This window comes from Cetorhinus maximus, chromosome 9 (assembly GCF_964194155.1).
Source record: "Cetorhinus maximus chromosome 9, sCetMax3.hap1.1, whole genome shotgun sequence".
Taxonomy (NCBI): Eukaryota; Metazoa; Chordata; class Chondrichthyes; order Lamniformes; family Cetorhinidae; genus Cetorhinus; species Cetorhinus maximus.
In genome coordinates this window covers 106,114,298-106,137,202 of record NC_135887.1, presented here as the reverse complement: position 1 = coordinate 106,137,202, position 22,905 = coordinate 106,114,298, and the positions used below count along the sequence as shown (strand labels likewise).

General features: G+C 42.1%; 1 protein-coding gene across 2 annotated transcripts in view; it reads right to left on the bottom strand.

The window, feature by feature from the left end:
• The window catches only part of LOC144684882 (ethanolamine kinase 1), a 479,036-nt gene that overhangs the window by 53,229 nt on the left and 402,902 nt on the right, over positions 1–22,905 (bottom strand). The window lies entirely within an intron of this gene.

The following is a 22,905-nucleotide window of genomic DNA, read 5'->3' as shown; positions in this document are numbered from 1 at the left end:
TACTATTCTTTGTAACATTATAAGCCTCTTCTTTTAATCCAATATTATCTTTAGCTTCCTTAGTAAGGAAGCCACAAATGGAGTTTTCTTATGGAGTTTCTGTTTTATAATGGATTTTATTTTTGTTGAACATTTGAATTGTGTTTTGAAATGTTACCCAGTGTTTATTTAGCACCCTACCTAATCTATTTACCCAATCAACCTTAGCAGGCTCAGAGAATTATAGAATAGAATAGTTACAGCAAATAAGGAGGCCATTCAGGCCATTGTGTCCATGCTGGCTTTCTGCAAGAGCAACTCACCTAGTCCCACTCATCCACTTTTGCCCCATAGTTGTGAAAATATTTTCTCTCCCGATAATTATCCAATTCTCTTTTGAAGGTTTTGATTGAATCTTCTTCTAATGCACTATCAGACAGTACATACCAGTGCATGCCTAACTACTCATTGGGTAAAAAAGGATTTTCCTCTTGTCACCATTGCTTCTTTTGCCAAATACCTTAAATTGGATTCTCAATTCAACCACCAGAACAGTTTCTTCCTATCTACTCGGTCCAGGCCCCTCATAAATTTGAACACTTCTGTCATATCACTTCTTAATCTTTTTTTCTCCAAGGAGAACAGCTACTTCAGTCTATCCACATAACTGAAGTTTTCATCTCTGGAACCATTTTTGTGAACATTTTCTGCATCCTCTCCAATGCATTCACAACCTTCCTAAAGTGTGGTGCCCAGAACTCCACACAGTTCTCTGACTGAGGCCAAACCAGTGTTCAATACAGGTTTATCTTAATTTCCTTGCTTTTGAATTCTATGCCCCTATTTATAAAGCCCAAGATTCCATATGCTTTATTAGCTGCTTTCTTAATCTGCCCTTCTACTTCAATGATTTGTGTATATATTTCCTCAGGTTCCTCTACTCATATACCCCTGTATTGTAGCCTTTATTTTATATTGCCTCTCCTCATTCTTCCTACCAACCAAATCACTTCACACTTCTCTGCATTACATTTTATCTGCCACTCCACCAGCCTATCTATGCCTTTTGAAGTTTCTCATGATCCTCCTCATGGTTCATAGTTTTGTGCAATCCACAAATTTTGAAGTTGTGCCATGTACACCTAAGCCTAGGTCATTAATATGTCTCAAGAAAAGCATAGGTCCCAACATCGAACCCTGAGGATCCCACTATATACCTTCCTCCATTCCAAAAAACAATCACTCGCTATTATTCTGTTTCCTATCACCCAGCCAATTTCACATTGATGGGGAGAATTTTCTCCCTGTCGGGGGGGGGGGTTGCGCAGGAGCAGGCGTGGGCGCCGCCATTTTATGTGGGTGGGCTAATTAAGGTCCGCCCAGCGTGATGCGCGCCTGGATGTGCTGAACGTTACCTGTGTGGGCGGGGAAGGGGGATTGCCTGAGTCGGGGCCTGCGCTCTTCCGTGCGCATGCGTGCAAAAGAGCACAGAAATCTCCCTGAGACACACAGCTGCCTCAGGGAGATTTGTTTAAGTTTAAAAAAATTTAATAGAGGGAAAAAAAATTTTTTAGGACATGTGCCCTCATGTGAAACTGTCACATGAGCTGGGTCATGTCTATGAATTTTATTTAAAAATTTTTCAAACCTTTAAAAACCTTCATGAAACCTCATCCCGCCCGTGGATGAGGTTCCATGAAAAATGTGAAGGCTCTTCACTTGCCCTCCAATCTTAAGGTTGGATGGGCAGCTCAGTTTATTGTTTTAATTGATAGTTAACTAGCCTTAGTAGGCCTTTGACAGTTTGGCAGGCGTGCAGCTGATTCGGGTGTGTGCGCGCCGAACTGAAAATCTGAATGGTGCGTAGTGACGTTGGGACACATGCCCGGTGTCATCGTGCGTCATTTTATGCCTCGGCAAGCGGGCCCCGCCCCCGCTCACCAAGCTGAAGATTCTGCCCCATGTTCCAACTGTCCCTTTTATTGCATGAGCTCTGACTGACAAGTCTGTACTTTATCAAGTGCCTTCTCCTTTTAAATGTCTCCTCTCATACTTACATAATTGACATTAAGCTCAAGATTTTTATTTGGGACTGGAGTATGTCACTTTCAAACTTAATACGGAATTCAAATGTATTATGATCACTTTTCCTCAAAGGATCTGAGAGCCTACAGTTCCCCATGACAACATGCAGCTGTTACTTAAAAAAGTAGTTCCCTCTTATCATTTCAGTCAAGGTGTTAAAATGATTCACACAAAGATTCGCTATTTTGGTAGCACCTCCCAAACCCATGGTTTCACGCATTTAGCAGGAAAGGAAGCAGGTGCATGGGAATACCATCACCTCTTAAGTTCTCCGCCATTCTGACTTCAACACATAGTGCACTTCCTTCATTACAGCTGGTCAAAATCAAGAAACTCCCTGTCAGCATTGTGAAATGTGGTGGAGCAAGAAGATGGACCACCGCCACCTTCTCAAGGGCAACAAGGCATGGGCAATCAATACTAGCCTTTTCAACAATGCCCGCATCTGAAGAATGAACTGAAGAAAACTCAAACTGTCTATCCTGGAATATGCCTGTAAGTGAAACTTGACAGTAGCATTTATATTATGTTGGCAAAATGTCAAGAGTAGTTGTGAGGTGGGCAGAACAATCTGTAACAGCCACTGTGATTCTGATGAAATCCATACCATCCTTACTGTATTTCTGCCAGTAGTCTAATTCATTTTGACATGTAATATTAAACATGCATTCAACATTGAGAGATTGTGTAAAATGACTGCGTAACATTTTAGTTGCTGATTATTTTAGTGTATTCTACCATAGGGATAGTTATGCTAGTTATAATAAAATATTCAAATAGAACAATATATTCTTTTTGTAGTATGTTGTCTACGTACTGAACAATCGGCACTTTGTCCTATACTCCACTAGGTGGTTGTCACTCTAGAGTTGGCATTTCCTGGCTGTCCATTTCTTGACAGAACTTGACAACAAGCATCAAGTAGTGTAATGCCATGTTTACTGTGCAATGCTTTATTTAGTGACAGTCTCAAAACGAAAGAAGAATTTTCATTTATATAACCCCTTTCACATCTTCAGGATGTCCAAAAGTACACACAGCCAATTAAGTACTTTTGAAGTTTTATTCCTGTTGTAATGTAGAATATTGAGCTGGCAATTCGCACACGGCAAACTCCCACAAACAGCAATGTCATAAAAGCCAGATTATCTGCTTTCAGTGATGTAAATAGATGGGGAAATATTGGTCAGCACACTGGGGGTAACTCTCCTTCTCTTTGAAATAGTGCCAAGGGATCTTTTATGTCCACTTGAGACAGCATATCGAGTCACAGTTTAACATTTCATCCAGAAGATGGCACCTCCCATAGTGTCACATGCCCTCAGTACTGCACCAGAAGTGTCAAGCTGGGTTATTGCCCTCATGTCTCTAGAGTGGGACTTGATCACAGAACCTCCTGATTTAGAGGTGACAAACTGAGTCATAGCTGACCCGGTATCTGGGCAGCAATGTAAGTACAATACCATTAGTTGAAAATCTAAACAAGTGTTGTAAAACTTCTTGCTGCCATTTTGGCCAACTCTCAGACTCTGTTAAGACCATTGTTTATCTACCAAACTCAAGGATTAGGAAATGTGTATTTGGCAGCTCAGTGGCGTAACCTATGATTCTCCCATCCAATGTGATGTGAAACAGTATTGACAAGGAAGTTCTCACGTTCAATCCCTGGTCTGTGCTGGGTTGGCTGGATTCAGTCCTGTAGAGCAGCAGAGGTGTTAGAATTGGCCTCCTAAGATCTTTTGCTGAAGAAACTCAGCCAGGATTCCTGCTGTCAAGTTCACCTGTGCACAGGCCAGCAAAACTCTTTATGAATTCCAAAGATTCACTGGGGAAAGTCTGCTGCCAGGAAATTGAAGTCGTGAATGGGCCATTTCAACACCACACGTGTTTAACCTGAGTAAATTAACAGCACTGACAGCTGGCACAGACTGCAGGATTGCAATAAATATGTGTTGCTTAAATGGCACTCTTGTGGACTGCCACATAATTGCAAGGGTGATGCCACTTTAAATTTTATTTGCTGTGTCTACGGGGGAATTTCGGCCCCTTGTGGTGGGCAGTTACTGGCAAGGGATTGGTTAAGATATCAAAAAATGGGAAACCTGACTGCAATCATACTCCAAAGAACACACATCATCTACAGTGAACCCAATGAAGAAGAGGGGGATCAAAATAGCAACTCCCACCCCCCAACACCAGACCAGCCAGCTCAGGATGCAGGGATGACCTAACAGCTCAAAGATTCAGTCACTCACTCGCACTGGACGAAAGCAACTATCACATTCTCCTCTCGCCACTTTACTCACATAAAGCAGTCCTGTAGCCAACCACACACATTGCACATCCCCCAATTAGTTCAGTCAATTCATGTCTCTACATTAATCACTAGCAATTGAATAGGTGAGTTTCTATTTGGCACACAAGAATGGGCAGCATGAAAAATTAATACATTTCATATGATGCAATAGCAAAAGGAAACTTAAGAACATAACATTTTCACAAAGACCCAGGTGCCTACCCTCGGTAAATTACAATGTTTTGCTCTTACTTTTCCTACATAATGCAACCCCTGTGGCTTCAGGTGAGGCAAAGGAAGGCTGCTCAGATCACTGCTCTGACTGCTGCAATGCTTTTGGCCAATGATCTCTGGGTTTTGGAGCCCATGAGGGCTCTGCCAAAGACTGCCCCATCTGCACCTGTGCAGGGGCCGAGTTGGCCATCAGGTCATAAGGCAGTGTTTTGGGTAGTCACTGTGAGAAAGGGCAAGGGATGAGATGTGGGATCGCTTTCAGGAGATCATGTTCATCTCCCCATTCAGCATCATCCTTCTCCTGGGTCAGCGGCGCTTCACTCCTATCTCTCAGCTTGGAGCAGATCAGTGATGCGTCATAAGGCCACAGTATCAGTCATTCTGTTTAAGACAGCAGACATGCTGGCATCCAAAGTCTGCATGGCTGTCATCTTGGCCTTCTCGGATGGGTTTGATGGTTGCGCCTGAAATTCTATGGTGGTGACCACTGATCTTTCATTCGGTGCTGAAATCAAGTCAGTGTAACTTAATCTTGTGTGAGACATAGGTCAGAGATATTTAATTCTGTCACCAGGCAACTGTGAAATCCCAGTCTCTCCATCTCCAATAAGTAGGACGCAGAGATGTCACTAATCACCACTGCTTCTTCTGCAGCTGATGGTTGAACAATCTGCGGTGGACTACCTCTAGTCCTCTCCCCCGTGTTTTGTACACTTTTCTTCTGCAATTTGGTGAGGGTAGCTAATAGGCTGATGCATCACATTGCATAAGAATTAGAGCAATGGCAGTGGAGAATGGATGAATGGGGATGTGAAAAAGTGATAAAATAACTGACTCCTATAGCTTTTCACAGGTGAAATCTATGGCAAATGCGGAAACTGAAGTGGCTGTTAGTACAATCTGTTTATACTAAACTTGCTGTTATATCTATGTTAGACAGATTTCAGTTACACTTGATGACATCCTTACAACCCAAAGACCAAGTGTAACAAGTCTGTGGTACTAGTGCAGGTCTGCCATTTCCTTTATTTGTCCTCTTCATTTTATTTTTTTTTCTAAATGCATTGGGTTATTTTCTATGGATGGTAGCAACTTTGTATTTTTCATATTGTTGTTTTATTTATTGTCACAGGATGTGGGCCAGGATTTATTGCCCTTGAGAAGTTGGTGGTGAGCTGCCTTCTTGAGCTGCTGGAGCCTGGTGTAAGTACACCTATAGTGCCGCGATGGCGAACTGTCTTCTTGAGACCGCGGATTTGGAAGGTGGTATCGAAGGAGCCACAGTGAGTTGCTGCAGTACATCTTGTTGATGGTACACACTACTGCACTGTGCATCGGTGGTGGAGGGATTGAATGTTTAAGGTGATGGATGTGGTGCCAATCAAATGGGCTGCTTTGAGCTGGATGGTGTCAAGCTTCTTGAGTTTTGTTGGAGCTGCACTCATCCAGGTAAGTGGAGACTATTCCATAACACTCCTGACTTGCACCTTGGAAATGGTGGACATGCTTTGGGGAGTCAGGTGGTGAGTTACTCATCACAGGATTCCCAGCCTCTAACCTGCTCTTGTAGCCACAGTATTTATATGGCTGATCCAGTTCAGTTTCTGGTTAATTGCAACCCCCAGGATGTTGATGGAGGGTGATTCAGTGATAGCAATGCCATTGAATGTCAAAGGGAAATGGTTGGATTCTCTCTTGTTGGAGATGGTCATTGCCTGACATTTGCATGGTGGAAATGTTACTTGTCATTTATCAGCAGCAGCCTGAATGTTGTTCAGCTCTTGCTGCATTTGGACACAGACTGCTTCAGTATCTGAGGAGTCATGAATGCTATTGAACATTGTGCAAGATAATTGATAAAGCAGCTGAAGATGGTTGGGTCTAGGACACTACCCTGAGGATCTCCTGAAGCCATGTCCTGGGACTGAGATGATTGATTTCATCTTCAACAACCACAACCATCTTCCTGTGTACTAGGGATATCTCCAACCAGCAGAGAGTCTTTCCCCTGACTCCTATTGACTCCAGTTTTGCTAGGGCTCCTTGCTGCCACACTCGGTCAAGTGCGGCATTGATGTCAAGGGCAGTCACTCTCACCTCACCTCGAGTCCAGCTCTTTTGTCCATGTCTGGACTAAGGCTGCAACAAGGTCAGAAGCTGAGTGACCCTGGCGGAGACCAAACTGAGCGTCAGTGAGCAGGTTATTGCTGAGTAAGGGTCTCTTGACAGCACAGTTGAAGCCCCCTTCCAACACTTTGCAGACAATCGAGAGTAGACTGATGGGACGGTAATTGACTGGTCTGGACTTGTCTTTATTTTTATGGACAGGACATACCTGGGCAACTTTCCATATTGTCAGTTATATGCCTGTGTTGCAGCTGTACTGGAACAGCTTGGTTAGGCTCCTGGCTAGTTTTGGAGCGTGAGTCTTCATTACTATTGCCGGAATGTTATCACTGCTCACTGCCTTTGCAATATCCAGTGCCTTCAGCCATTTCTTGATATCATGTGGAGTGAATCGAATTGGCTGAAAACTGGCATCTATGATGCTGGGGATCTCGGGAGTAGGCTGAGATGGATCATCCCCTCCACAGTTCTGATGGTTGCAAATGCTTCAGCCTTGTCTTTTGCACTGATGTGCTAGGTTCCCACATCATTGAGGACGGGTGTATTTGTGGAGCCTCCTCCTCCAGTGAGTTGTTTAATTGTCCACCACCATTAACAACTGGATGTGGCAAGACTGCAGAGCTTAGATTTGATGCTTTGGTTGTGGGCTCGCTTAGCTCTAAGTGAGCTGCTGACACTGTTTGGCATGCAAGTCGTCCTGTGTTGCAGCTTCACCAGGTTAACACCTCATTTTTAGGAATGCCTGGTGCTGCTCTTGGTATACTCTCCTGCACTCTTCATTGAATCAGGGTTGATGCCTTGGCTTGACGACAATGGTAGAGTGGGCATATGCCAGGCTGTGAATGTGGTTGAATACAATTCTGCTGTTGCTGTTGATAGCTTACAGCACCTCATGGATGCCCCATTTTAAGTTGCTAGATCTGTTCAAAATCTATCCCATTTAGCGTGGTAGTAGTAGAGGGTAGAGGGTATCCTCAATGCGAAGACGGGACTTCGTCTCCACAAGGACTGTGTGGTGGTCACTCATACTGATATTGTCATGGACAGATGCATCTGCAACAGGTGGTTTGGTGAAAAATGAGTTCTAGTGGGTTTTTCTTTCTTGTTGGTTCCCTCACCACCTGCCGCAGACCTAGTATAGCAGCTATGTCCTTTAGGACTCAGCCAGCTTGGTCTGTACTGGTGCTACCAAGCCACTGTTGGTGATGGATGTTGAAGCCCCTCCACCCAGAGTAAATCCTGTGCCCTTGCCACCTTCAGTGCTCCTTCCAATTGGTGTTCAACATGGAGGGGTACTGATCCATCAACTGAAGGGGGTGGTAGGTAGTAATCAGCAGGAGGTTTCCTTGCTCATGTTTGACCTGGTGTCATGAGACTTCATGGGGTTCAGAGTCAATGTTGAAGACACCCAGGGCAACTCCCTCCTGACTGTATACCACTATGCTGCCACCTCTGCTGGGTCTGTCCTGCCAGTGGGACAGGACATACCCAGGGCCAGTAATGGTGGTGTTTAGGGGATTGTCCGTAAAATTCTGTGAGCATGACTATGTCAGGCTGTTGGTTGTGGGACAGCTCTCCCAATTTTGGCACATGCCCCCAAATGATAGTAAGGAGGACTTTGCAGGGTTGACAGGGCTGGGTTTGCTGTGGTTGTTTCCGGTGCCTAGGTTGATGCCAGGTGGTATGCCCAGTTTCATTTCTTTTAGATTTTGTGGTGGTTTGGTAAAATTGAGTGGATTGCTAGGCAACTTCAGATGGCATGTAAGAGTCAAGCACATCGCTGTGGGTCTGGATTCACATGTCGGCCACGCCAGGTAAGGATGGCAGGTCTCCTTCCCTAACAGACATCAGTGAACCAGATTTGTCTAGCTGATGATGTTTGGCAGGCCATTTGACCATGGGGCAGGCACAAAAGTCTATTCCTGCCTCATCTCATTTCACACATGACAATTTGATATAAACATACGAAGTAGGAGCAGGAGCAAGCCACTCAGTCCCTCAAGATGCTCTGCCATTCAATAAGATCATGGCTGACCTGAATGTGACCTCAACCCCACATTCTTATCTACCCCCAATAAGCTTTCACCCCTTTGTTAATCAAGAATCTATCTAGCTCTGCCTTAAAAATATTCAAAGACTCTGCTTCCACTGCCTTTTGGGGAAGGGAGTTCCAAAGACTAACTACCCTCTGAGAGCAAAAAATTTCCCCTCATCTCTGTCTTAAATGAGCAACTCCTTATTTTTAAACAGTGACCCCTAGTTCTAGATTCTCCCACAAGAGGAAACATCCTCTCCACATCCACCCTGTCAAGACCCCTCAGCATCTTAAAAGGTTTCAATTGCCGTCTCTTACTCTTCTAAATTCCAGCGGATACAAGCCTAACCTGTCCTGCCTTGCCTCATCAGACAACCCACCCATTCCTGGTATTAGTCTAGTAAACCTTCTCAGAACTGCTTCTAACACAGTTACATCTTTATTTAAATAAGGAAACCAGTACTGTACATAATGCTCCAGATGTGATCTCACCAATGTCCTGCACAACTGAAGCATAACCTCCTTACTTTTGTAATCAATTCCCCTCACAACAAATGATAATATTCTATTAGCTTTCCTAATTACCTGCTGTACCTGCATACTAACCTTTTGTGATTCATGCACTAGAACACCCAGAACCCTCTGAATCTCAGAGTTCCGTAATCTCTCACCATTTAGATAATAAGCTTTTTATTCTTCCTGCCAAAATGAACAATTTCACATTTGCCCACATTATGCTCCATTTGCCAGATCTTTGCCCTATAAGATTAACCTATCTATGTCACTTTGTAGCCTCCTTGTGTCCTCTTCACAATTTATTTTCCACAATTTATCTTTGTGTCGTCAGCAAATTTAGCAACCATCTCTGCGGTTCCTTCATCCAAGTCATTTATATAAACTGTAAAATGTTGTAGGGCCCAGCACTGATCCCTGTGGCACACCACTCATCACATCCTGCAAACCTGAAAAATACCCATTTCTGCCTACTCTCTGCTTCCTGTTAGCTCGCCAATCTTCTTACCATGCCAACATGTTACCCCCTACACCATGAGCTTTTATTTTCTGCAATAACCTTTGATGTGGCACTTTATCAAATGCCTTCTGGAAATCTAAGTACAGTTCCTTCACCGGTTCCCCTTTATCCATAGCATATGTGGCTCATTCAAAGAACTCCAATAAATTGGTTAAACATAATTTCCCTTTTACAAACCATGTTGACTTCGCCTGATTGCCTTGAATTTTTCTAAGTGCCCTGCGAAAACATCTTTAATAATAGCTTCTAACATTTTCCCTAGCAGAGATGTTAGGCTAACTGGTCTATAGTCTCCTGCTTTCTGTCTCCCTCCCTTTTTGAATAAAGGAATTATATTTGCTATTTTCCAATCTAATGGAAACTTCCCCGAATCTAAGGAATTTTGGAAAATTAAAACCAGTGCATCAACTATCTCACTAGCCACTTCTTTCACGACCTTAGCGTGAAGTCCATACGGACCTGGAGATTTGTCAGCCCGCAGCCCCAACAATTTGCTCAATACCACTTCCCTGGTGATTATAATTTTCCCGGGTTTCTCCCTCCCTTCCATTTCCTGACTTACAGCTATTTCCGGGATGTTACTTGTGTCCTCTATAGTAAAGACTGAAGCAAAATACCTGTTTAATTCATCTGCCATCTCCCTACTTTCCATTATCAATTCTCCAGATGTATTCTCTATAGGACCAACACTCATTTTGTTAACTCTTTTCTTTTTTAAATATCTATATAAACTTTTACTATTCCATCTTTATGTAACTAGCTAGCTTTCTCTCATACCATAATTTTTCCCTCATTAATCGTTTTTTCATTCTTTGCTGTTCTTTATATTCTTTCCAATCTTCTGACCTGTGTTCTCACCTGTGTTTTTGTAATTATATGCTTTTTCTTTAAGTTTGATACTGTCTTTACTTTTTTAGTTAACCACGGATGGTGGGCCCTCTCCTTGGAATTTTTCTTTTGCATTGGAATGTATATATTCTGTGTATTCTGAAATATCCCTTTCAATGTCTGCCCCTGAACGTCTATTGACATATCCATTAACCTCATTTGCCAGTTCACTTCTGGTTTCAGGCCCTCATAATTGCCTTTATTTAAGTTTAAAATACTAGTCTTGGACACACTCGTTTCTCCCTCAAAACTGCATGTAAATTTCAATCACATAGGAGTACCTTCACTAGGAGGTCATCAATTAATCCTATCTCATTCCTCAATACCAGGTCTACTATAGCCTGCTCTCTGGTTGGCTCCTGAACATGCTGTTCTAAGAAACTATCCTGAAAACATTCTATGAACTCCTCATCTGCGTTACCTTTGCCCATCTGACTTTTTTCCAGTCTATATGTAGATTAAAATCCCCCATGATTATTGTTGTACCTTTCTGGAAAACTCCCATTATCTCTTCTTTTATACTCTGTCCTACAGCATAGTTACAATTTGTAGGCCTGTATACCACTCCCACTAATGACTCCTTGTCTTTATCAATCCTCATCTCAACTCAAACCGCTTCTACATCCTAGTTTCCTGAATTTAGGTCATACCTCCCTAATATGCTAATACCATCATTAATTAACAGAGCCACCCCTCCACTTTTTCCTAACTTCCTGACCTCCCTAAATGTCACATACCCTTCAATATTCAGGTCCCAATCTATGTCATCTTGTAGCCATGTCTCTGTAACGGCTGTCAGGTCGTACTTATTTCTTTCTATTTGCCCTATAAATTCATCTGTCTTGTTCAAATGCTCCGTGCATTTAGATATGGAGTCTTTAGTTTTGTCCTTTTATTACTTTTGTAGCGTCTAGCCTTATCTGCTGATTTACTCTTAGATTTATACTCTCTGTCCCTTCCTGTCACACTCTGTTTATCATTTCTCATCTTAATACCTGTCTCTCTTGCCTCATCTCTACTCTTCGGTTCATCACATCTTCCCAGATTTGATCCCTTGCCCCCATTATTCAGTTTAAAATGCTCTCCACTTCCCTAGTTAGGTAACTTGATAGCAGGAATCCTCTTTGATGGATGACTGCAACACCTCTACTGCCCTACAAGTGTGAGATTGGTTACCTCAGCACAGATCAGACTTAAAGCAAATTAACTTTCTGGTCTGTACCACTTCATACCATATTGAGCATGTAACCATACCTTGAGCCACTGAACAACCGAATGTGCATGTTCTTATCATACAATATTAGATCACACAAGGAGACCAAATGGTCAATTCTGCCTGTGCTGGCTCTTTGAAAAAGCTATTTAATTAATCCCACTCCTTAGTTCTTTCCCTGTAGCCCTGCAAGTATCTCTTTTTCAGGTTATATATTCAATTTCCATCTGAAAGTTACTATGGAATCTGCTTTGACTACTCTTTCGGGCAATTAATTCCAGATCATAACAACGAGTGCATAAAATAAATTCTTCTGCCTTGATGTTGGTAGATAAAAGTAGTCCACCATGGTATTAATGTACTCTGGGAGTTGTCCATATTTTTGCACCAGGATCCTTTCCTCACCAATAAGTAATCCATACCACATCTGCAAGTGTATTTTTCTCTGATTGCTAATGTAAGGGAAAATACCACTGTGTATATAAAACAGGAGAAGATAGTTTATAATGTATGCCATTTTCCCTCACACTGCTAACAAAATGAACTATAGCTACTAGAGTTTTAATTGCATTAAGCAAATTATATCCAGTTGCTCCAGATTAAAGTATCTGCTTAATTCTCTTTAGTTGGGACAATTACCTGAATGTGTGCCCTGATATAGATTCTCATCAGCCAAGAGCACACATTGAAAAATGATGGGTGCGCTTCCTAATATTTTATTTCCGATTGTAGGCATGCTAGCTATAATTTTCTGCCCATAATTTTTAATGGATGGAATACCTCAGAGACTTGTAATTTTGACAGAAAATCACCTTTTCGGAAATTTGGCCTTTAGAAAATGCTAGTCAGAGTAACCGCATTTTCAGAAGCATGTTTCATCATACATTTAATATGAAATGCAAAATGTTGATACTTTTTAATCCCGCAAAAATACTAGTTTTCAGGAAGTAGATTACAAACAGCAATCCAATCAAGGGGTTCAGATTACATTATAAACCACACTCACATGGTTTGTTCATCAACTGAACAAAGAAACTGGATCACAGGCATAATCCTCTGCCACCCATCCACTTTTCTATTTATTTTACGGAGTCAAGCAGTCTTTTAAAACCGCTGCTTCTTTTGATGCCCCAATTAGGGCCATGATTCAGGACCTCACAGGATGTTGAGTTATGATCCAAACCTCATAGAGTAGCCCAGTGTGCAGGACCAGTGTTTGCTGCCATGTTGGGTCATACTGAACACAACATGGGACCAAGCAGATTGTGAGTTGTAATGCACAGCCTTGCAGCATACAGCTTCATGATACCCGGCTACAACAAATACTGGATTCTGTCGAGGTGCCACATGGTACATTGGACCATAATGCAGTGCTACTCTGCTGATGGGTCCCCAATTAAAGCAGGGCCACAAAGGTTACTGATCCACCTTGTATATCTTTGATCCACCATTGGGAACACAGAACTAATTACATAGTGAATTACGGAACAACTAATCATAATCTAGTCTCGCTTGAGAGTTCTTTATAATTGGCCTGGAATTTTATTAGGGTTCTCCAGTAGTTAATCACAGACTTTCTGAAGGAATGGCGCAAAGGGTTAAAAACAAATATCGATGTCTCTGCTCCTGGGTTTCTGGCAAAGCTAAAGATGGGAGATCGGGAGACTCCGCGATGAAAGCAGGGGGTTCGGATCGTATCTATTTAGGTGATATAAATGGTTAAATTATTTTTTAGTGAATCGTTAAGAAAAATTTGTTCAATAATAATTTAGATTTCTCTAATATCAAAATAAAGGCAGACATAGTTGAGCAGCAAGTCTGTGGTTTTCATTTCCTTGCTTTTCGCACTGATGTCAAGAGGCATTTTGTGGGGTCATCTCTCTTCAGTTGAAAGCTACTGAAAAGAACTACAAGGATTTTGGACCTTTTTTGTTTTAAAACAGCTTATTCTTCATGAAAGTCAAGAATTGTACAATTAGCTCCTGCAGTAATTTCTGGTTCAGTGCAATTATCTTACTCAGAGATGAACCTGACTTATCTCATTGCCTGGGCTGATACCCAGGCGATATGGTATTTACCACATTTTGGAACGCACAGAAAAACATGGTGGACATTCCACATGGTCTCCAGTGTATTTTATCACAATTAGTGGGTAATTGGTAGCCCTGTAACATGGGTCGTGATTTTCCAGCCCCGGCGTGGCAGGTCCCGATGGATGCGGCGAGCCAACCAAAAGTCCATTGATTTTGGTGGGACTGAAAGATTCCGCTGGGAGGGGCTGGAAAATTCCGACAGTGCTGTCTGGCACAAAGCATGCATAAGGGGACTGTGTCCGATTCGCAGAAAACTTGATTTGCTCACAGAAAAAAGTTTAAAAATTGCATTTATACATTCAACCTCAGGAAGCCCCAAAGCGCTTTACAGCCAATGAATACATTTGAAGTGTTGTCACTGTTCTAATGCAGGAAATGTGGCATTAAATTCTATACAGCCAGCTCCCACAAATGTGGTACTGACCAGATAATTTGCTTTATTTTTAAGCAATGTTGAGGGATAAATATTGGTCAAGGCACCTGGGCAATTCCCCTGACCTTCCTTCAATAGTGTCACGGCATCTTTTACATTTGCCTGCGAGGGCACTCACGGCCTCAGTTTAATGTCTCATCTGAAACATAGCATCTCTGACAGCCCAGGAACCCCTCAGTGCTGCATTAAAGTGTCAGCCTAGATTATGTGCTCAAGCCTTTGGAGTGGGACTTGAACCCACCAGCCTTCTAATTCAAGGCAAGCTACCACTGAGCCATGGCAGATATCTTAATGGGGCATGACCTTTTCCACCCTGACTGCAAGGTAAAATTCTTGGAAGAAAGCACAAAACAGGTACATTTCCTGTCCAGCACAGAATCAGCTATTCCAAAAACTGCACAACTGCATAAGAGGACAAAGGTTTGAGTACTGTTGTTGTCACAGCAGGGGGATTTGAGTCACCTACCAAAGGCACCTTCGGGTGCTGGAGAATTTCCATCAGCAGTGTTTCCGCAGAATACTCAAAGTCAAGTGGGAAGACTGGTAAACAAACTTTGGCATCCACACCGAAGTCAATTCCTTCAGCATCACAGCCACGATCACGCAAAATCAGCCCCGATGGTCTGGGCGTGGCATCCACGTGCCAAATAATCGGCTTCCGAAGCAGGTCTTCCTTTCACAACTTCAGGATGGCACCCAATCTCAAGGGGAGGACAGGCACATTTTTTTAAGGACACTTTAAAGGCTTTATTGAAAAGGGAACAAATCACCATCAGTACACTGGGGGAACTTGCAGCAGACTGTGCCATGTGGCAGCACCTCATTCAACAAGCCTCAACCCAGTCGGAACGTGACTGCTAAATGCTGCTGCAGAGAAGCAAATAAAGCTGAAGAAGAGAGAGCAGAACCCTGACTCGAGAACCCCCTTTCCTCAGGACAGCTCTTGTCCTTCCTGTATTACTATATATGTCATGACTAAACTTGCTTCCTTGCTTAAAAGCAAGTGGCTTTTCAGGTAGTGTCAACTTCATTTTGTTTGTCTGTTCCTAGATGCCATAACGCCGAGGGTACATCAGTCTTCCACAGGCAGTCACAGTAGACAGCAGTCAATATAGCTTCAAAGGGATAGATCATGTCTGACCCATCTCTTCAAACTCTCGAGGAGGTGACAATCTAAGTGAACTGTGAAAAAACCTACACTATGATGTAGTCCAACTTCCAAAAGTCATTTGATCCCATGAAAGGCTACTGATTAAGCTCAAAGCTGTGGCAATTCAGATATGTCTTGGAAACAGAAAAGAAATAGACTGAAGGTGAAAATTCAAGATGGACATTAATTGGTGCAGTTATGGCAGGTAAGTGGAAGTGCTATTTGGGGTACCTCAGAGCTCAACCTACAGAGTTGGGTATGGATTCAGACACTCAATACAAATTAGTCGAATTTTCGTATGATATCAAATTGGAATTGTCAGTGGGATCAAAGGAAGTAGCTCAGAAATTAAAGAATGTGTGGGTGAAATTAAGTAAGCAAATGAAAGGTAATGTAGACAAATGGAAAATACTGCACATAAGAGGGAACAATGCTGTTGAAATAGTTACAGATGAAAGTGAAAGAGATGGAGGAGTCATAATAGATTCGATGTCAACTAATGCAGAGCAATTAAACAAAAGCAACAGAATGTTAAACTACAAAGCAAAAACAATAGAGTACAAGTCCAAAGAATTTATGATGAAACTGTACAATACATTGGACAGGCTGCACCTTGAGAAACAAAAAGATATTCCAAGCACTGAAGGTCATACAGAAAAGAGTCATGAGGCTGATATTTAAAGATTGACTTATGAGGGAAGATGGAGAACCTTGGGCTTTTCAACCCGGAAAGGAGCCTTCTATGGGGTGATCTTACAGAGGTTTACATGAGATAAATCCAGAATATTACTCCAAATCAAATTACAAGAGTAGTACAAGAGAATATATATTCATCGTAGTAAAAGGTAAATTTAAGACTGATCTCAGAAAGCTCTTCATATAAAAAGTGATCAGAAAGAATAAAAGATTTGCATCTTCCATGACCTCAAGTCAGCCCAAAGTGCTTTACAGTCAATGAAGTACTTCTTTGAAATGCATTTACTTAATAGCCAATTTGCATAGAGCAAGGTCCTGAAACAGCAATGTGATAACTAGTAGGTAATTTTTTTAGTGATGTTGATAGTGGGATAAACATTGGCCAGGGGTAGATCCCCGGCTCTTCTTTGAAATAATGCTATGGCGTCTTTTGCATGCACTTGAGAAAGCAGTAAGGTCAAGAGGTATGCTCTGTTCCCTACAATTCATGAAGCTGCCGTATGGAGAAGATTGAGTTCGCAGTAGATTGGCTGGCAAGGAAACTGCACTGTGCTTCGAGACACACTTGCTCTGCAAATAGATGGAGTCTTTTAAGTGTGACTCTAAAGCTTTGATGCTAAGGAGTGAGATGCCCATGTAGCTGTTACAGTCTTCTCTGCCTCCTTTGTTTTTGTATAGTGTGATGATTTTTGCATCACACATTTCCTGTGGAACGGAGCTTACTTTCCAGCAGAGGAGGAGAAGGTCATAAAGGTCATTATGGGTATATCCTGGCAAGAAAAAATCATGAATGTGGCAGTCCCCTCAAAAGCAGAGCTCCTAAGTTTGTTAGCACTCATCGAACAGAGCTGGCTTCGTTGGCTGTGGCATGTCTGCAGGATGGACATGTCCAAGGACTTTATGTACGGTGAGGTAACTGGAGCCAGAAGACCAGTAGGACGCCCAAAGCTCCGCATCAAGGATGCTTGCAGGGATGACATGAAGGCCCTAAAGAACAATGATCACACCAGGGGGTCACTAGCTGATGACAGAGGGAAATGGTGACACCTCCTGTGGTTTGACATGCACCACTATGATGACCCGTGGCTACACAGCGGCTTGGCAACAGGCACCCCATCTAAAATGGAGCTGTTTGCTGCATGTCCATTATCCTTCATAGATGGAAGGATGCCAACGATGACTTGAGAGAGCAAACAAGATCTTGGTTTAACATCTTATCCGAAAGACAGCACCTCTGACACTGCAGCATTCTCAGTACTGCCCTGGAATCAGTCTAGATTTTTGTGCTCAAGTCTCTGGGGAGGAACTTCAACCCACAGCCTTTTGACTCAGAGATGAGAGTGCAGATGTGAGAGTACAGAAGTGAGAGCATAGATGTGAGAGAAAAATGGAGGGGAAAAGCCTGGAATCTTTTAAGAAACAATTAGATACTGCAATTGGGGGCACTGAGGGGTATTTCTGGATGCTTGAATAAGATGGTTTGAATGGCTTTCCTTGTTCGTAATTATCTTACGATAAGGATAAGAGTCATTCTTTTAATCAGATGCCTGATTCTGGAATGTTGAATTCTTAGAAACTAGAATTCAAACTTTAAATAAACCCAAGTAGTCACAGTTAAGATGTGCTAGCTGTCCTTAGCTTATTCTAATTAAAGTTAATGTCAATAACTTCAGAAAGAAGATATTATTTTACTTGTGGCCGTCTTGAAGAATTTTCTATGGTTTTAGTTAAACTGATATTTTTGTTTGAATCCAGATTCAAGGATTGACTTTAGCACAGTCAGGCTAACAAAAGCCACACTGTTACTTTACATCACAACATATACTTATGCAATTGGAATTTTTTTTCACCAATGTATTCTCTGGCAATTTTTTTTATTTGAATATACCTTTTCTTTTGTTTGATGAGATATTGCATAAAAAGGCATGGGCCTTAAAAGTGAAAACCACACTGTCATAACTTGTTTTTAACTAAAACCTGACTCATCTTACTTATCAAAGCAAGGGACAAAGAACAATATTGCCACATACAGTAATAAAGTAATTTATCAGCAACTCCAGATCAGTACCAAGGCACATGGACACTAACCCCTACTGGGTTTGAGCCCTGCCTGATTTAATAACTCATGACAGAATGTCCTAATATATTTTTAAATGAATGATAATAGGGTTATTCGAATCTAATGTGTAACTGCATACCTGCCAGTATTCAGAAACTCAGCAACTTGTAACAGTTCTGATGGTGGGTAAGTGCTAGCAGAAATGTCAGGAGAGTTTTTTCTGGGTCTGTGCCTGCCTGCAAAGGAAGTCACTCTATTTTTATTCCATTTCAATTAATGGAAGGAAGATCAGGGGCACTTTACAGGTGTGAACTACAAACTGCCTGATTTTCCAATATTCACTGCACCCAGGGCAATCCAGTGTGCTGGGCACATAATTACCCCAGTCATGTCTGGAGATTGTTCGTGTTGCCTCTGTGAAAGTTAACTCTCACCTCAGTGTTTCACAGCTTGCGCACTATCTGCTGTTATACACACCCTTACGTACCTCCAGCTTTGATGCACATCACAGCTGGATGATTCTGAAGTTTTCATGTTCGTTGTTGCAGGTAGCAATGTTGCGTGAGTCAGGCTTACCTGGCTACAAATAAGACAATAGTGACTGTGAAAGCCTGCATAAAATCAAGAACCACACCTGGGGCAGGATTTTATGTCCCCCGGGCGGGCGCGCGCCTGATCTGATCGTGCATAAAACAGCACGAGATGATGTCGGGCAAGCGTCCCGACGTCACTGCACACTTGCACGATATTTCGGCTAGTGGGCATGTGCGAGAGTTGGCAGCGCACCCACTGACAATTAAGAGGCCCATTAGGGCCATTAATCCATTAATTAAAAGCCATTTTTCTCTGCCTGTCCCAACCTTACGGTTGGTGGGCAGGCGAATCGGCCTTTGGAATTTTTAGGAAACCTCATCCACCGGCGGGATGAGGTTTCCACAGTTAAATAAAAATTAAATATAAATTTTTGGGCAGAATTTTTATTCTATTCATGTTATTGTGTGCGAGTACTATGTCGGGACATTCTTTTCAGATTTTAAAAATCTTTCCTTTTGATCTTAAAATTGTTCAGCTCCCTGAGGCAACTTGATGTCTTCAGGGAGCTTTCAGTGCGCGCTCCCCTGCGCATGCGCAGACTTTAACGCTCGCGCTCTTTCCGCCCCCACCCTGGCAGCGTTGAGCTTCTGAAATCGCGGTCGGCGGACCATTTCCCGGCCGCACCCGGGCCCGCTCGCCGCTCCGAAAATCCCGCCCCGGGATTACTTTGGCCAGAAATGAATCTAACGCTGAAACAATTGCGCTAAAGCCTCAACCTTAAGTTAATTGCTGCCACCAGCCATATTCTTTATCATATCCTGTTGTTTGGTTTTTTTTACAATAAATGTGTTGAAGTTAAAACTATAGATGTAAGATAGTCATACTAGAACTGGGAAGAAGTGGGGAGCAGAGGTTTTGCACTGTACCACTGCAATGTGTCAGTACTACACTTTTGAGGTTTCTTAGCACCATCATGGAGCATGTGCTGTCTATTTTTCCTTCCTACGTGCAGCGCTTTATGCTCAGCCATTGTAAAATATGCCTGCCATTTCTCTGCCCAATTCTATAGTCTGTCCAAATCAGTCTGTAATTTCAGTGCTTCATTCCCCCATGTGTCAGAGGAGGACAGAATTAGGTTTGGCAGCGAAGCCCTCCACAGCTGATTATCTGTCAACAATCAGTAGACCCACATATGAGGAAGGTTCATTTTGGTACGGTGCCAGGAGGCTAGTAGCAACCCTTACAATGCCAGTCCCAGGCTTGATCCCCAGCACTAGTCTGAAGTGCCCACAGGGAATGGAAGAAGTAAACAGAAGACAATCAGAAAGAATAAAACAGCAGGATGATAAATATCTTGTCATTTTTCTGTTCATCCCTATCTATATAACATCCTCTAGCCCTACAAACCCTCGTAGACTTTCTGACACAAATAAGAGCAGCAGTGGAATTAGAGGAGGCAGCTCAGAAATTACAGAATGAGTTGAACAAAATATGTAAGTTACAGAACAATGGCAGATGAAATTAACGTAGACAACTGTAAAGTGCTGCACAGTAAGGAAGAATAGACAGCGCACCATACTCTGTGAATAATGTTGAAATAACAAAAGACAAAGCTGCAAGAGATGTAGGATTCTTAGTAGACTTGACGCAATACATATCCAGCCAGTGCAAAGCTGCGAACAACAAGGCCAATAGAATGCTGATCTATATAACCAAAATATAAGATGGAGGAAGTTATCGAAACATAGAAAATAGGAGCAGGAGTAGGTCATTCAGCCCTTCGAGCCTGCTCCACCATTCAATATGATCATGGCTGATCCGCTATATCAATACCCTAGTCCAGCGGTCTCCCCATACCCCTTGACGCCTTTAGAATCCAGAAATCTATCTATTTCCTTCTTAAATGCATTCAGTGACTTGGCCTCCACAGCCTTCTGTGGTAGAGAATTCCATAGGCTCACCACCCTCTGAGTGAAAAAGTTTCTCTTCACCTCAGTCCTAAATGGTCTACCCCGTATCCTGAGACTGTGACCCCTTGTTCTCGTAATCCAGCCAGAGCAAACATCATCTCTGCATCCAACTGTTCAGCACTGTCAGAATTTTATATGTTCCAATGAGAACCCCTCTCATTTTCTAAACTCCAGTGAATACAGGCTTAGTCGGCCCATTCACTCCTCATACAACAATCCTGCCATCCCAGTCTAGTGAACCTTTGCTGCACTCCCTCTATGGCAAGTATATCCTTTCTTAGGTAAGGAGACCAAAACTGCACACAATACTCCAGGTGTGGTCTTGCCAAGGCCCTGTACAGCTGCAGTAAGACATCCTTGCTCCTGTACTCAAGTTCTCTCGCAATGAAAGCCTTCTTAACTGCTTGCTGCACCTGCATGCTTGCTTTCAGTGATTTGTTTACAAGGACACCCAGGTCCCTTTGTACATCAATGTTTCCCAATCTATCACCATTTAAATAATACTCTACCATTCTGTTTTTCCTACTGAAGTGGATAACTTCACACTTATCCACATTATACTGCATCTGCCCCATGTATTTGCCTGCTCACTCCGCCTGTCTAAATCGCCTTGAAGCCTCTTAACATCCTCGTCACCACTCACATTCCCACAAAGTTTCATGTCATCAGCAAACTTTGAAATATTAAATTTGGTTCCCTCATCCAAATCATTGATACATATCACGAATAGCTGGGGCCCAAGCACTGATCCCTGCAGTACCCCACTAGTCACCTTCTGCCATTCCGAAAAAGACCGGTTTATTCCTACTCTCTGTTTGCTGTCGGCTAAATAATTCTCAATCCATGCCAATATATTACCCCCAATCCCATGTGCTTTAATTTTGCACACTAACCTCTTATGATTGAACGGTATGGTCAAACTGCACCTTTATTACTGTGTCCATTCCTGAGATATTTAAATACTAGAGGCAGTGGAGAGAAGATTCACAAGGCTAACCCTTAGTGTAAAAGTTTAAAGTTGTAAGGAGGGATTGGAAAGGGGACATCTGGGAAGTGATCTGATGCAAGTATGTAAGATAGTTAAAGTGAAGGAAAAATATATCAAGGTAACAGATTAGAGTTTAGAGACAGGTTAATACATAAACTGTAGTTCTGTGTGATAAAAACCCCAACAATAAGAAACTTACCATGTTTTTTTAAATGATAAAACATATGATGCATGGATTTATTATTGCAGGAGATGGAATTTTGTAAGGAGCGAACTCTGAGCTCCTTCAAAGAAAACATTGAAACATGGTTTGAGAGCTGCAAGAGACCATTTGAATGGCTCTGTCTCTTTGATAGAACCAATTATTATTTTTCCAAATAAAACTAAACAATGGTTACATTTGTAATTAAATACTAATTTTCCACATGAATTCAATGAAGTGGCAAGAAGCAAATACTTCGAAGTGACACAATAAACTGTAAACGGCAACAATTATGAGGGGCATAGCCACACTTTATACTAATGGGGCAGCACTACATTCGAGCCAAACCTTGTGCACTTACTAATCATATTTCATGCCTCTGGCTTAAGTACCACTTTACTGGTACACCTAATCTTTTAAAAGAATTGTTGGATTGAGAACCATACAAGATAAAATAAAAGGGAAACAGTAAAAACATTTACATGCTTTAAAGTTTCGCATAAAGTTTTACAGTAGCCAAATCAAGTGTCAAACTTTGCAGCATCTTTCGCTATACACAGCTGAAACATTAATAAAATGTATATACTTATTGCAGGGTAGGTTTGACAGTACACTATATTCATCCAATAAAAATGTTTGAGATATCTGATAGTCTAAGTACCCATTTAGCCCTGCCATTATTAATGGTTTGGCACACACGCATCCAAACTACAAGTGAATTATCAGTTCCTCCCTTAAGTGTAGTAAGTATTGTGAGTTTATTTTTATAAAAGAAATAAAGTGATCCAATGGAGAATTTTCCATGCTGCTCCACGATCGTTCTATTGTCACGTGCATGTGGATTTCATTATGAACTAGCCCCAGGCGCCTTTAGTCTTGTACCTAAGCCA